This window comes from Peromyscus maniculatus, chromosome 8 (assembly GCF_049852395.1).
Source record: "Peromyscus maniculatus bairdii isolate BWxNUB_F1_BW_parent chromosome 8, HU_Pman_BW_mat_3.1, whole genome shotgun sequence".
NCBI classification, from domain to species: Eukaryota; Metazoa; Chordata; class Mammalia; order Rodentia; family Cricetidae; genus Peromyscus; species Peromyscus maniculatus.
The window spans coordinates 89,381,691-89,395,766 of record NC_134859.1 but is presented as its reverse complement, the minus strand read 5'-3'; the positions used below and the strand labels follow the sequence as shown (position 1 = coordinate 89,395,766).

The 14,076-nt window shown below is 47.4% G+C and overlaps 1 non-coding gene across 1 annotated transcript; it reads right to left on the bottom strand.

Moving 5' to 3' along the window:
• Window positions 1–13,491: 13,491 nt before the first annotated feature.
• Trnaa-cgc (transfer RNA alanine (anticodon CGC)) lies at window positions 13,492–13,564 on the bottom strand. The gene has a single exon. It is a non-coding gene; the product is annotated as a tRNA-Ala (tRNA).
• Window positions 13,565–14,076: the final 512 nt, after the last annotated feature.

Genomic DNA, 14,076 nt, shown 5'->3' with positions numbered 1-14,076 from the left:
CAGACTCACTTTGTAGCTAGAAATAACCTTAACTCCTGATTGTCCTTCCTCTACTTCCCCGTCGTTGGGATTACAGACACTTACTGGTTTTATGTGGTCCTGGGGATGGAACCCAGGGCCTCACACTTGCTAGGCAAACGCCTTACTACAGAGCCACACCCCCAGCACGGATGGAACATTTTAGAGAGAGGCTAGCAAGTTACAGTGAGGAGGTTGTGTGTGATTCTAGAGTTGGCAAGGATCCTTCCCGTCTCCCCTCCAAAGTACCGCCATACCCAGTGTTTTCATTTTCCTAACACTGCATCTCAACTAACAGGAAAGGCAGGGTCTTCTTTCTTTTATAAAAGGACATTAGTTGGGCATGGAGGTGCATGCATGTCATCTCAGCACTCTCTTGGCCAGTCTTAGCTATGAGACCTTGTCAAGGAAGGAAGGGATGCAGGAAGTGAGGGAGGGGGAGAAGAGAGAGAAGCAAGAGGTATGCTAAACTTTGTTGTTGTTGTTGTTGTATTTGTTTGTTTCTCCAGACAGGGCTTCTCTGTGTAGCCCTGGCTGTCCTGGAACTCACTTTGTAGACCAGAGAGCCTTCTGTCTCTGCCTCTGAGTGCTGGGATTAAAGGCAAGCGCCACCATGCCCGGGGTATGATAATCTCTTTAATAACTGGGTTTGAGAATAGTGGAAACTCAGACCAAAAAGGAATTATTAAGTCCAGAAATGGGAAAACTGGGTGATGGGGCTTGGGCTGGAGGACCCACACCAGAGCCCCTAGATGGAGTGGGGTGAAGAGTTGAGTTCCGTAGAAAGGGTTTCCGCGCTCTCATTTAACCTGTAATGATAACAGTCAGAATTCCTGGAGTGCTATTTGTGTTCCAGGTACTGTTTTAGATCAAGGTCTTGGCCAAGCTCACATAGCCAAGAGGAGGTGGAGTTGAGAGACTGTGACCCCAGTAGCCAGACTTCAGCATCTACTGCTCTGTGATTTTGCTTCTTAGAATTCCAGGGAACTGAGTTTGTAACCCGAGGCTTCAGGGAAGACAATCCCCTATAATTATGTGCAAAACATCATGTGCTTGCTCACATGTGCCTTGTTCTGAGGAAGAATCCATCTCTTTCGTCATATTTCTATGGGTCAGAAGGCTATTGTGTGCTGAGGAACAGGACACGCCCTCTCCCTTGACCTTCGGCCATCTCTAGATGCCTTATATGCTGAGGCTAGGCCTTACCTTACAGTTCCTGCGTGGTCTATTGCAGTAACTCCAGGGTAGTCCCCTTGATAACAAGGTTTTGTGTCTATGCTTTTGGTTTCTCTGCAGATTATGTGTGTGTTGGGAATGGAACCCAGGGCCTTGCACGGGCTAGAACAGTGTTCTACAATTGAACTACACTCCCAGTGTTCAGGCCTATTTTTTTGTTTTGTTTTGTTTTGTTTTGAGACAAGCTTTCTCTGTGTAGCTTTGGAGCCTGTCCTGGAACTCACTCTGGCTGGCCTTGAACTCACAGAGATCCGCCTGCCTCTGCCTCCCAAGTGCTGGGATTAAAGGTGTGTGCCACCACCACCCGGCGCTCAGGCCTATCTTTTTGTTTTGTTTTGTTTTCGAGACAGGGTTTCTCTTGTGTAGCTTTGTGCCTTTCCTGGCTCTCGCTCTGTAGACCAGGCTGGCCTGGAACTCACCAAGATCCGCCTGCCTCTGCCTCCCGAGTGCTGGAATTAAAGGCATGCGGCTCAGGCCCATCTTTAACATAGAAAGAACATCCAGATTTTTTGCTGTAGAAATTCTTTAGGGCTGGGCATATAGCTCAGTATTGAGTATTTGCATGGCATGTACAAGGCCCAAAATTGTTAATGTCTCTTCATTCACCCGAGGATGGTGCATAAGGTTCTTAATGTCTGGGTGCTCTGGAACCTGCGTCCTGTCTCTACCAATCCGCACCCACCCTGCTAGACCACACCCATGAGCTCAATGAGCTCATTACTGCCTCCTTCAAGAAGCCACCTCCAGGATTCGCTTACAAGAGAGGGTTTCTCTGTGTAACCTTGGCTGTCTTGGAATTTGTTCTGTAGACCAGGCTGGCCTCAAACTCACAGAGATCCCTTGTCTCTGACTCCCGAGTGTTGGAATTAAAGGCGTGGAAGCCATCTTTAACTGCCCAGAGAGACCCACATTTTCTTGTCCTCACCTCCGAGCATTCCAGACCCACTCCCATTGTAATTGATGGCTACTGTGTGTTCTGTGCTCTCTGTGGGGTCTCCTCCACTCCTTGATGGACTGGGTGCTTCTTTTGGTCAGGTCTTGTTGCTTTCTTTTGGGAGGAGGGGAGAGTTGAAACAGGGTCCCAAAATCTGGCCCAGGCTGACCTTGAATTTGCAGCAATCCTCCTGCCTCAGCCTCCCCAAGTGCTGGGATTGTGTGTGTGTGCCACCACGCCTGGCTTTTGCAGCTTGTTCACCTTTTGTGAAAGAGGACTTAGTACGTGGAAGACACTGTACAGCATTTGTTGAATGCCTTTGCCAGAAAAAAAAAGAACAGATGAGTTGGGCAAGTCCAGGCCCACTTCTACAACTAGCTGCCATTGGTCGTGAAGGAGTTTTACTTAAGTACAAAGGAAACACACACACACACACACACACACACACACACACACACACACACACACGGTAGGGAGTGGGGGCTGAAGACCGTTTGCTGCATCTGCTATGGAGTGTTTCGGCTTCCTGCTAACCGGCATGCACTCTTCAGTGAGTTACTTTACCTCTCAGAACCTTTGCTTCTTCATCCGTGAAAACAGAATCCCGCGTCTTTGCAGGGTTTCTGTGAGATTAAATGAACTGCGCCGAAGCGGCTAACTTCATCGTGCCTGGCACGTTGGCAAAGGCTTGGCAAATACGGATTCCATCCCCCCTACTTGAGTTTGCAAACTTGTGTGGGGAATTGTTATGGGAACCACATGGCTTGGGTTTGTATCTATTCCGGCAAGTTTGCAAAGGCATCTCACCCGAATTCATGGTTTTCTTGTTGTTGTTGCTGTTTTATCATGTGAACAGTTGTATGCGAACCAGTTTGATGCATGTGTTTCTATGCCTTGTTATGGACAGTGGCCGACTGGAGAGGCAGTGGATACGTGCAGAGTTTTGTGTTGTGTTGCTGGGTGGGTGTTGCATGTTAAGTGTGTGTTGTGGGCCACATATGGGAGCCAGGGGAAGGATTGCTCTGTGTGTGTGGCTGTGTGAGAAGATGGTGGATTCAGCTAATGTGCTCTCCGTGTATATAAACCAGCTGTGCAAGAGAACTTTTGATGCCCATGGAAATGCACTGTTTCTTTTTTCTTTTTCTTTTCTTCTTCTTCTTCTTCTTTTTTTTTTTTTTTTTCCGAGACAGGGTTTCTCTGTGTAGCTTTGCGCCTTTCCTGGGACTCACTTGGTAGCCTAGGCTGGCCTCGAACTCACAGAGATCCGCCTGCCTCTGTCTCCCTAGTGCTGGGATTAAAGGCGTGCGCCACCACTGCCCGGCTCGGAAATACACTGTTTCAATGGAGTTGCCACTAACCCCTCGCGGCTACTGAGCACTTGAAATGTGGCTAGTTTGACTAAGGAACTGAAGATACAATGGTATTTAATTTTCGTTGTTTTCATGGAAATAGCCACAGGGATATTAGTAGACAGAAATCCCAAGCTTGTTCCCCAACGACCCAGGTGATGCAGATCGTCTTCCCATTATCCCATGACCCTAGCATGTAAGAAGCCCTGCCGGAGCCCCACCTGCCCGCATATGCGTATGAGCTCGTGTGAGTGCGCGTGGGTAAGACGTACAGAGAGGGCTGCAGCCCCCCCTCTTCGAGTCCCCAGCGGAGCAGTGAATCAGCCTGACGATGCGGTGAGTCATTCATGAACCGCTTGCAGCCGGCCCAGCAGGCGGGAAGCGAACGTCAGCCAGCCTCGCAGCAGCGCTACCCCCACCCTGGGGTGGGATCACTCAACCCCACGCACTGCAGATGTTGGGAAGAAATTGACGCGGGCCAATCGAGGCACCGGAGCGCCTCTCCTCCGCCCCTCCCTTTGACTTGCAATCCATTCATCCCCTGGCCCCTCTTTCCCTCTCCCTTCGGGTGGTATGTGAGTCATCACAGATCTCTTTTTTTTCCGAGGACAGACGCTTCTAACTCAATCCTCTGAGCTCCATCCAACACCCACCTCCCCAGACCGAATTCAATGGGTCCTCGCAGACTGGGCCAGGAAGGGAAAGGGGACGCTTGAGGGGACAAGGTTCCCTTTGCCTTGAAGCCAACCCAGTCAGGGGTGTGCAAATGAGACGGCTTGGAGTGGACTGCAGCTGGATGGTCCTAGGGACTGGCATCGAGCTTGCTTAGGAGGATCATCAGGACGAACGTGACCGGAAGGAATTGGGATGCTTGAAGGATGCTGCCTGGAGCACCTGTGGCTGGTGGGGAGTAAGGCAGAGGGACAGAACTAGTTATGTGCCTCTGTTTCCCTGGGAAGTCCCACCGAGTGTCTCTCCATTGCCTGACCGTCTTCAGGACCTAGTAGCCTCTCTCCTTCGTGGGTCCTCTTCTCTGCATCTTTCAGCCTCCCCCTCTTGGACTGGACATTACCTGGGGTCTCTGGGACTGCTGGGTCAATCGAGGCACTGGAATCAGCCTTAAAGAGCAGTTCAGTGATAGGACGCTTGTCTGACACAGATGAGGTCCAGGTATACATCCCCATCACTAAACGAAAATACACCAGAACTGAGCAGGGGCATCTAGCTCAGTGGTAAAAAATAAATTAATTAATTAAAAAAAAAAAAAAGAAGGGGGAGATGGGGCTGGAGACAGCTTGGAGGTTAAGAGCACCTGCTGCTCTTGGAGAGGACTGGGGTTCGGTTCTCAGCATCCACGTAGTGGTTCACAACTGTCTGTAATTCCAGTTCTGTGGGATTCTCTTCTGACCTTCATGGACACTGGGCTTTCATGTGGTACACATCCATGCATACATGCAGACAGAACACACAGATAAAATAAAAATAAATAAAAAACAGAACAAATAATATATGCAGTGCAATACAATTTTATTTTCTTAAAAATGAGTAGAGAAAAAGATTAGAAAAGTATTTATCTAATTATTATCAACTCTTCTTTTAGGAGTGACTGTTTCCCTTTATACCTTCTTGGCTCCGCTTCCCCAGGAGTTTTATTACAATATGAGTTCATGACTTTTATAGGAAAAAAATCAACTTATTAAGCATTTGAAAAGCCATCTGTGGGGGCGGCAATGAGAATTAACTGTGAAGGGACGTTTTCTGTGGTGATGAAAATGTTCTAAAACTGGACTGTGGTAATGGTTGTGCAATTCGGTGAACTTACTAAAAACTATTAAATTGTATACTTAAAATGGTAAGTTTCATGTTATGTACATTATACATGAAGTTTAATTTTTATTTTTAATTTACTCTTCATAAATTCCTGAGTGAGTTTTTTAAATTGTGTGCATGTATGTGTGTCTGTGTAAGGGTGTGTGTGCAGTTTCCTTGGTGGCCAGGGGCACTGGCTCCCTTGGAGCTGGAGTTACAGGTAGTTGTGAGTCACCGAATGTGAGTGCTGGGAACTGGCAGCAACCAGGTGGAAAGCGAAACTTTCCTTTGAAAGGCTCTGCAACATGTATGATGATTCTCATAGCGACTCTAGAAGGTAGATAGCATGTACTCCATCCTACAGACATGGAGATGGAGGCTCAGAGAAGTTTAGTAATCAGTGAGTGACAGTTCAAAGAACAGCCCAGGACCACATAAAGTCTGCCCCCAAGATTGAAGGGGCTCCCCTCAAGAGCTGAGATCACCATATCTGTTTCTTCCAGCGATTCACAAGGACCTAGGACTCCCCGAACAAATGTCCTCCATTCATAGAATCTGGAATGTGTTCCTTCATCCTCAAGTAACAGGGCCCTGGTACATCCAAGAACACATATGTGCCCAGCAACAGAGAGAAAGAGCAACAGCTAACATACACTTTACCTGTATCATTGTGTTTAATCTTTCCAACAGTTCCTCAGGGTGGGCACAGTTGTTACTATTATTATTATTATTATTCTTTCTTTCTTTCTCTCTCTTTTTTTTTTTTTTTTTTGGTTTTTCAAGACAGGGTTTCTCTGTGTAACTTTTGGAGCCTATCCTGGAATATTATTTGCTTTTCTGAGACAGGGTTTCTCTGTGTAGCCCTGGCTGTCCTGGATCTCGCTCTGTAGCCTAGGCTGACCTCGAACTCAGAGATTCGCCTGCCTCTGCCTCCCGAATGCTGGGATTAAAGGCATGTGCCACCATGCCTGACTTGGGCATAGTTTGCCATTTTTATTTTTGTTTTTTGAGACAGGGTCTCATGCAACTTGAGCTAGCCTCAAACCCTCAATCTTCCTTCCTCTCCCAGTGCTGGGATTAAATCATGTGCTATCATGCCTAGTTTCCCACTTTAAACCCATTTAAAAATTTGATTTTTATTTTCCGTATTTGAGTGTTTTGCCTGCTTGTATGTATGTGCGCTATATGTATGCAGTTCCGATCGATGCCAGAAGAGGGCGCCGATCCTCCAGAACAAGATTTAACAATTGTGAGCTGTTATGTATCTGAAGGGAATGGAGTCAAGTTCCTTTGGAAGAATAGCAAGAGCTCACTCTTAACTGCTGAGCCATCTCTCTAGTCCCTCATCCCCCATTCCCTTTATTTATTTATTTATTTATTTATTTGTTTGTTTGTTTGTTTATTTATTTATTTATTTATTTAGAGACAGGGTTTCTCTCTGTAGGCCTGTCTGTCTTGGAACTCACTCTGTAAACCAGACTGGCCTCACAGATCTGCCTGCTTCTGCCTCCCTAAGTGTTGGGATTAAAGGCATGTGCCACCAGTGCCCGGCTCCTCCTCCCCTTTTTAAAGGGCCATAGATCAGCCGGGCGGTGGTGGCACACGCCTTTTATCCCAGCACTCGGGAGGCAGAGCCAGGTGGATCTCTGTGAGTTCGAGGCCAGCCTGGGCTATCAAGTGAGTCCCAGGAAAGGTGCAAAGCTACACAGAGAAACCCTGTCTCGTAAAACCAAAATAAATAAATAAATAAATAAATAAAAATAAAAGGCCATGGATCAAACCTTGGTTCTTTCTAAAGGCTAGGCTCTACCACTGAACTACACCTTCAGGCTCATCCTTACCTTTAGAATGGATTAAAGCTATAGAGATCTCAGTAACTTACCAGAAACCCCAAACCTAGGGAGTAAAGCTGTAGGATCTGACTCCTAGGTATTGGAATCTAGAACCTGCTGAGGCACTGGTTTAATTGGTGGACTCGGTTCCCTTGTGGAAGACGGCTGAACAAGAAGAGAGTGACCTCAGCACTGGGCATTCCTGTAATTCTAGCCCTTGGAAGGTGAAGGCAGGAGAATTAGACATTGGAAGCCAGCCTCTGATACACAGTGAGTTTGAGGTCAGTCTGGGTTACACCTGACTCTGAGGTCTGGCACTTTGCAGGTATATTAAATTTTATAATGTCTCTTTTCTCTTCAGTGAAAGTAGATCAGCTCCTCATTGGGTTGTGGAATGCCTGTGTGGAGGGCTGGCTTTGGACAAGGGCAGAGGTAAAACACAGCCTCTTTTCCAGACTGCCTCTCCAGTTTTAGCCACACTCACTGACTGGGCATTTACCTGCCACCCTGGAAGTCATTTTTTTTTTTTTTTTTTTTTGCCTCCACGATGTTTGTGGTACCTAGGTTCCCCATCCACTCTTCCTGCTTTGTGGAATCAACCTGGGAGAGGTTTGGTTGCGAGGGGGGATAGCCATCCTCAAGTCTATTTCCTGTTCCAAGGCCCTTACAGCACATAAGTTTGGAAGACTGGTCTCAATAGCAGACAGCCTGGCAAATGATTTGTTGTTGTTGGAATTTTTGTTTTAATTTTTAAGACTGGGTCTCACTATGTAGCCTAGGCTGGCCTTGAACTTTCAATTCTCCCTGCAATGCTTTGATTGTAAGTATGTACCTACATTAAAGTTGACTAATCACTTTTGTTTCATTTTTATTTGTTTGTTTATTTTTCAAGACAGGGTTTCTCTGTGAAACAATCCTGGCTGTCCTAGAACTCACTCTGTAGACCAGGCTGGCTTCTAACTTAAGAGATCCTCCTGGCTCTGCCTCCTGAGTGCTGGGATTAAAGGCGTGCGCCACCATCGCCTGGCTATTTTTTTATTTTTTATTTTTTATTTTTTTGGTTTTTCGAGACAGGGTTTCTCTGTAGCTTTGGAGGCCGTCCTGGACTAGCTCTGTAGACCAGGCTGGTCTCGAACTCACAGAGATCCACCTGGCTCTGCCTCCCGAGTGCTGGGATTAAAGGCATGCGCCACCACCTTCAGGCTAATTTATTTGTTTGTGTATGTTCGTCCATGCTTGTGCCAGAGCGCACATTTAGAGATCAGAGGCCAAACTGCAGGAATTAGTTCTCTCCTTTCATCACGTGGGACCTGAAATCATCATACTTGGTGGGGAATGCCTTGACCCAATAAGCCATTTTACTGAAACTATTTTAAATTTTTTCTTTTTCTTTTGTTCCTTTTTTTTGCACTTGAGAGGCAGAAGCAGGAGGATCTCTGAGTTCGAGGTCAGCCTGATCTATAAAGTTCCAGGACAGCCAGAGCTACCCACAGAGAATCCCTTTCTCAAAAAACAAAAACAAACAAAAATCTCAGTCGATATTTATGAAAAAGACTGCAGAGTGAGAGAAGCATTGGACAAGTTTGTTTGCTTGATTGTTTTTTGAGGCAGCATTCTAAATAATAACCAAGCTAGCCTTGATTTTACCATTCTCCTGCCTCAGATTCCCAAGTTCTAAGATTACAATCATGGACAGCCACATCTGACTTCAGGCCAATATTTGTGTGTGAAAAGTCCCTACTTCTCTATGGGCCCAGCATGGTGGCACATGCCTTTAATTCCAGTATTTGGGAGACAGAGGCAGGAGGATCTCTGTGAGTTTGAGGTCAGCCTGGTCTACATATCAAGCTCTGTGACAGCCAGGACTACATCTAGAGACCATGTCTCACCCCACCCCCACCCCCATGCCGGCCAACACACACACACACACACACACACACTAGTTCATACATCTCCGTGTTGGATGTTCAGGCCACTGGGTCTAATTTTTCCATTGTTTTATGAAGTCAAGATTCCAAAATCTTAGGGTGTAATCCTCTAATCAGCGGGGGGAAAACTGAGGGAAGAAAGAGAGGGAAAGGGATTTGCTTGATCTTCTCTAGTCAGAGGTGACCTTTGTTGTGCAGGGGACATGCCATCTTGTTTCCATGGGATGGCAAGTTCCTCAAGAAAAGGTACTGTTAGACCCTCTGCCTTCTCCCAGCAATCTTGGGGCGCACTCTGCCCTGAGACAATACTCCGTAAGAAACTACAGACGACGTGGGGGGCACACCTGCGTTGTTGAATTCATGTGGCTTGGACTCCTAAGCTGTTAGGAGGGACCCTAGATACTCGAGGAACGTCTTGGTCCCCGTTCCAGGGACCAGCAGGGGATGTTTATTTTTAAACAGATTCCCAGCGTGTTACAGGAGTCCTGGTGCTGTCATGACTGAGTCATGTAGGACAGTGGCCTGCTCCTAGTCTCCAGATCAGTGAGGTAGGGGGCAGGAGGCCTGGGGAAGGACACAGGTATCAAGAGCTAAGAGTGACTCAGGCACACGCCGCTCGTCAGTCCTCCTATTTTGTTGTTTGTTTTCAGTTACAGCTCCAGACTGGAGCTGGCTGGAAGAGCTAGAAACATCCTCAGACACCCACATCCTCTATCCAACCGTCACGGCCTCTCCTCCCGGCTTTATCTCTGAGTCTCACTCTTAAGTCCAGGCTGGCCTCAAACTCATGATCCTCCTGCCTCAGCTGGGACTATGCCCTTTTATAGGCAAAGAGACTGAGGCCCAGCAGGGTATTCATTTACCCAAGCCTCTGGTCAAGTATGACTGCCTGTTGGGTGCAGGCCGTCACTCTGCCTCAAACCCAGAGGTGAGGGCCCTCGGGATGAGGAGGAAAGGGAAGGAAAGGCCTTGGGTTCCATCTTAGCACTATATAAATTTGGGCATAGTGATGCATTTCTGTAATCCCAGCACTCAGTGAGTAGAGGTCGGGGGATCAGAAGTTTGAGGTCATTTCTGGGATATATATAGATATATCTCTAGCACCTGGGAGGAGCTGTCGGGAGAGTCATCTGGAAGCTCGTGGGCTAACTAGCCTGGAATACAGGGCAAAGTGTCAGAAACGAGATATCCTGCTGCAAAAACAGGGTGAAAAGCAAAAACCAGTTCCCTGAAATTGTCTTCTGATCATCAAACACACACCGTGGCGAATACATACCCGCACTTAAACATGCTTCATAGGCACACACACACACACTCTAGCCTAATTTTTTCATCAACTAGATGGATGGATAGATAGACAAACCGATGGTCCCATTCATATTCCATTGGTGGAGCACTGGGGAGGCAGAGGCAGGCAGATCTCTGTGAGTTCGAGGCTCATTTGGTTTACAGAGTGAATTCCTGATCAGCCAAGGCTACACAGAGAAACCCTGTCTCGAAAAGTAAAACAAACAAACAAAAAAACAAAACAAAAAAAACCAGAAAAGTGAGAGAAAAAAAGGGAGAAAGGAAACTTCCTCACTCTTGTATGACAGACCAGAGCTTTTCCTGGGGAGATGCAACACCCTAGTCTATTCATCCCAGACAGGAAACTATCCCATAGGAAAATATCCTATGACATATTTAAAGTACAGATATTACCCAAGTCCAACTTGGTAAGCCAATAACTTTTTTTTTTTGTTTTGTTTTGCTTTTGTTTTTGTTTTTCAAGACAGGGTTTTTCTGTGTAGTTTTGGTGCCTGTCCCGCTCTGTAGCCCAGGCTGGCCTCGAACTCATAGAGATCCCCCTGGCTCTGTCTCCCAAGTGCTAGGATTAAAGGTGTGCGCCACCACCGCCCGGCAAGCCAATAAGTTTTATTGGGGTCACTTACAGGAATATGGGTGAGGGGTCACTTACAGGAGCAGAAACGGCTCAAAGACAATCGCATCACCAAAGCCCAGCCCAGCATGGGTGACAGTTCCCAAAGCTGGGAAAGAGAGCTCACTGCACAGCCTGCAGGCGGCTTAACAGGTTGGCAAATGTCCCCCTCAGGTGCCTCAGTTGCTCTAAATCCCAGCTGGGTTTGAGGCAGAGTGCCCAAACCCAGCACCCAGTCAGTTATACTTGACCAGAGCCTTGGGTAAAGCTCTCCTTCCCCGAGAGTCTTCTCGGCAGCCGGGCTCTGCTTGCTCAGGCCCGGAGGGGCTTACTGAATCTGGTCCGTTTCAGAGAGTTCTTGAAGCTCCTGTCCAGGATAGAATGTTTTGATCTCAGAGGAAAACATTACACAGCACTCACCTCCCCAAGAAAGAAACCAAGAGGGAGGGAGCAGGAGAGGCCTCCGAGGTCTGAAAGGACTTTGTCAGGTTAACACAGTGAGACCTACGCCAAACCTAGGCTTCCTAGGGCTGGTTTTGATTATACCCTGCAGCCCCTGGTCATGAATAATACTGCATCTGTCCTTTCCTTTTCAGACAGGGTCTCTATAGCCCAGGCTCCCACCCTCAGTTTGTAGCCAAGAGAATGACCTTGGATTTCTGCTGCTCCTGCTCCCACTTCCCATGCTGAGGATCAGACCCAGGGCTTTGTGCGCATTAGGCAAACACGTCACCAACTGAGCCACATCCTGGCCCCTGACATAAACTTTCTTCCAGCTCCAGAGCTTATTGTAAATAGTCCTGGGACGAGACTGGCCTTAAGCAACCTGGGAGGAAGGTATGTCATAAATTTCCAAGCCTCTGATTGTGCTGGACATTGTCATATCTGCCAACATATCTAATTTTGTACTTACTGAGTGTCTGGATGGAAAGAGACCTCAGAGAACAGAAGCCCAGGCCCTGTTTCCCAGATAAGGAGACCAAGACCCTGAGGGGAAGTTACTTCTAACATCTGTCTCAATGTGATTCAAAGGCCCTACGGCTCCCTTACCTCTCCGACCTCTGGAATCCCAAGTGTGGATCTAAAGATTTTCTAAATGTATTTATTTTTATTTTATGTGCATCGGGGTTTTGCCTGCGCGTATGTCTGTGTGAGGATGTCGGGTCCCCTGGACCTGGAGTTGTGAGTTGCCGTGTGGGTGCTGGAATTGAACCCAGGTCCTCTGGAAGAATAGTCAGTACTCTTAACTGCTGAGCCATCTCTCCAAATCTTTAGAGTGCTGGATCTAAAGATTTTTTTTTTTTTTTTTTGGTTTTTCGAGACAGGGTTTCTCTGTGTAGCTTTGCGCCTTTCCTGGAACTCACTTGGTAGTCCGGGCTGGCCTCGAACTCACAGAGATCCGCCTGCCTCTGCCTCCCGAGTGCTGGGATTAAAGGCGTGCGCCACCACCGCCCGGCAAGATTTTTTTTTTTTTTAAGCCAAGAAAAATTCTGGTAAGAGTTTAAAGATGAAGCTGGTGCCCTGTTTGTTTCCAGGTATTACCAACCTTACAGGCTATAGACCCAGGGCATCTGAGGTGTATGGAGGATGTGGGTGCTGTTAGCCTTCAGTTGGAGAGGAAGATGTCTTTACCTCCTGCCCACCCCATGGCCAGAACATTTCTTGACTCCCAATAAGGACAGTAGCAACTGGAGAGGCCCCCAGCAGTGACACTTAACTGCTCTCCATCCTTCTCCCAGCCCCTGTCCAAAGTCCAGTTGTGCCACCACCTGTCAGGCTCTACGTTAAGTGTGTGACTTTCCACTGAGACATCCTTCCTTCTACCAAGAAGCCAAATTCACCATGGGTTCCCACAATCGGAAGTGCCCCAGTCAGCTGCTGGATTCCATTTGCAGGCTCACTCTACCTGGGAAAACGGAGTGAGTGGTTAAAGAGATGCTCACACTCAACTCCGGTTTCTATGGTGAATGGTCCTGGCAAGAGTTCCTGCCTACCCTGGGGGACTTATAACAGCATATGTGGATCTGTTTTGTATAAGAACCAGAAAAGAAGCATTTCTGTCTCTCCTGAAAGGAGCATGCATGGAAGGGATGCTGAGTTACTCAGCGTTGACTTACCTGAGAAGGGGAGATCTGAAGGCTTATCTTTAGTATGGTAAATTAAAAAAAAAACTTATTATTATTGTTATTTTTTTAGATGGGTTCTCACTATATAGACCAGGCTGGTCTCGAACTCACAGAGCTCTACCTGCTTCTGCCTCCAAAGTGCTGGGGATTGAAGGTATGTGCAGCCACACCCATCTTAAATCCCCCCCACCCCACCCAGGGATTCTCAGTGTAGTTTTGGTGCCTGTCCTGGATCTTACTCTGTAGACCAGGCTGGCCTCGAACTCACAGAGATCTGCCTGGCTCTGCCTCCTGAGTGCTAGGATTAAAGGCGTGTGTCACCACCGCCTGGCAAAAACTTGTGGAGATGCCGGGGATCGAACCCGGGGGCCTCATACATGCGAAGCATGCACTCTACCACTGAGCTACATCCCCCAGTGCACAGATTTTTTTTTTCTTTTTCCCCCCAGAGCTGAGGACTGAACCCAGGGTGCTGTGGGATGTTAATGTATGTCCTGTGGGAGCCCTTCTTGGGTTCCTTGTGGCGTTACCCAGCAGGTTTGCATAGAGGATGATTAGGACCATGGGCCTGAGTGCAGGTGTCTGAGATGGTCTGCACTTGGCTGTACTGGGGGATGGTCTGTATGTCAAGTTGCTCTGATTGGTCAATAAATAAAACCTGATTGGTCGTGGCTAGGCAGGAAGTATAGGCGGGACTAACAGAGGAGAAATAAAAGAACAGGAAGGCAGAAGGAGACGCTGCCAGCCACTGCCAGGACAAGCAGCATGTGAAGATGCTGGTAAGCCACGAGCCACGTGGCAAGGTATAGATTTGTAGAAATGCATTACTTTAAGATATAAGAATAGTTAACAAGAAGCCTGCCACGGCCATACAGTTTGTAAGCAATGTAAATCTCTGTGTTTACTTGGTTGGGTCTGAGCGGCTG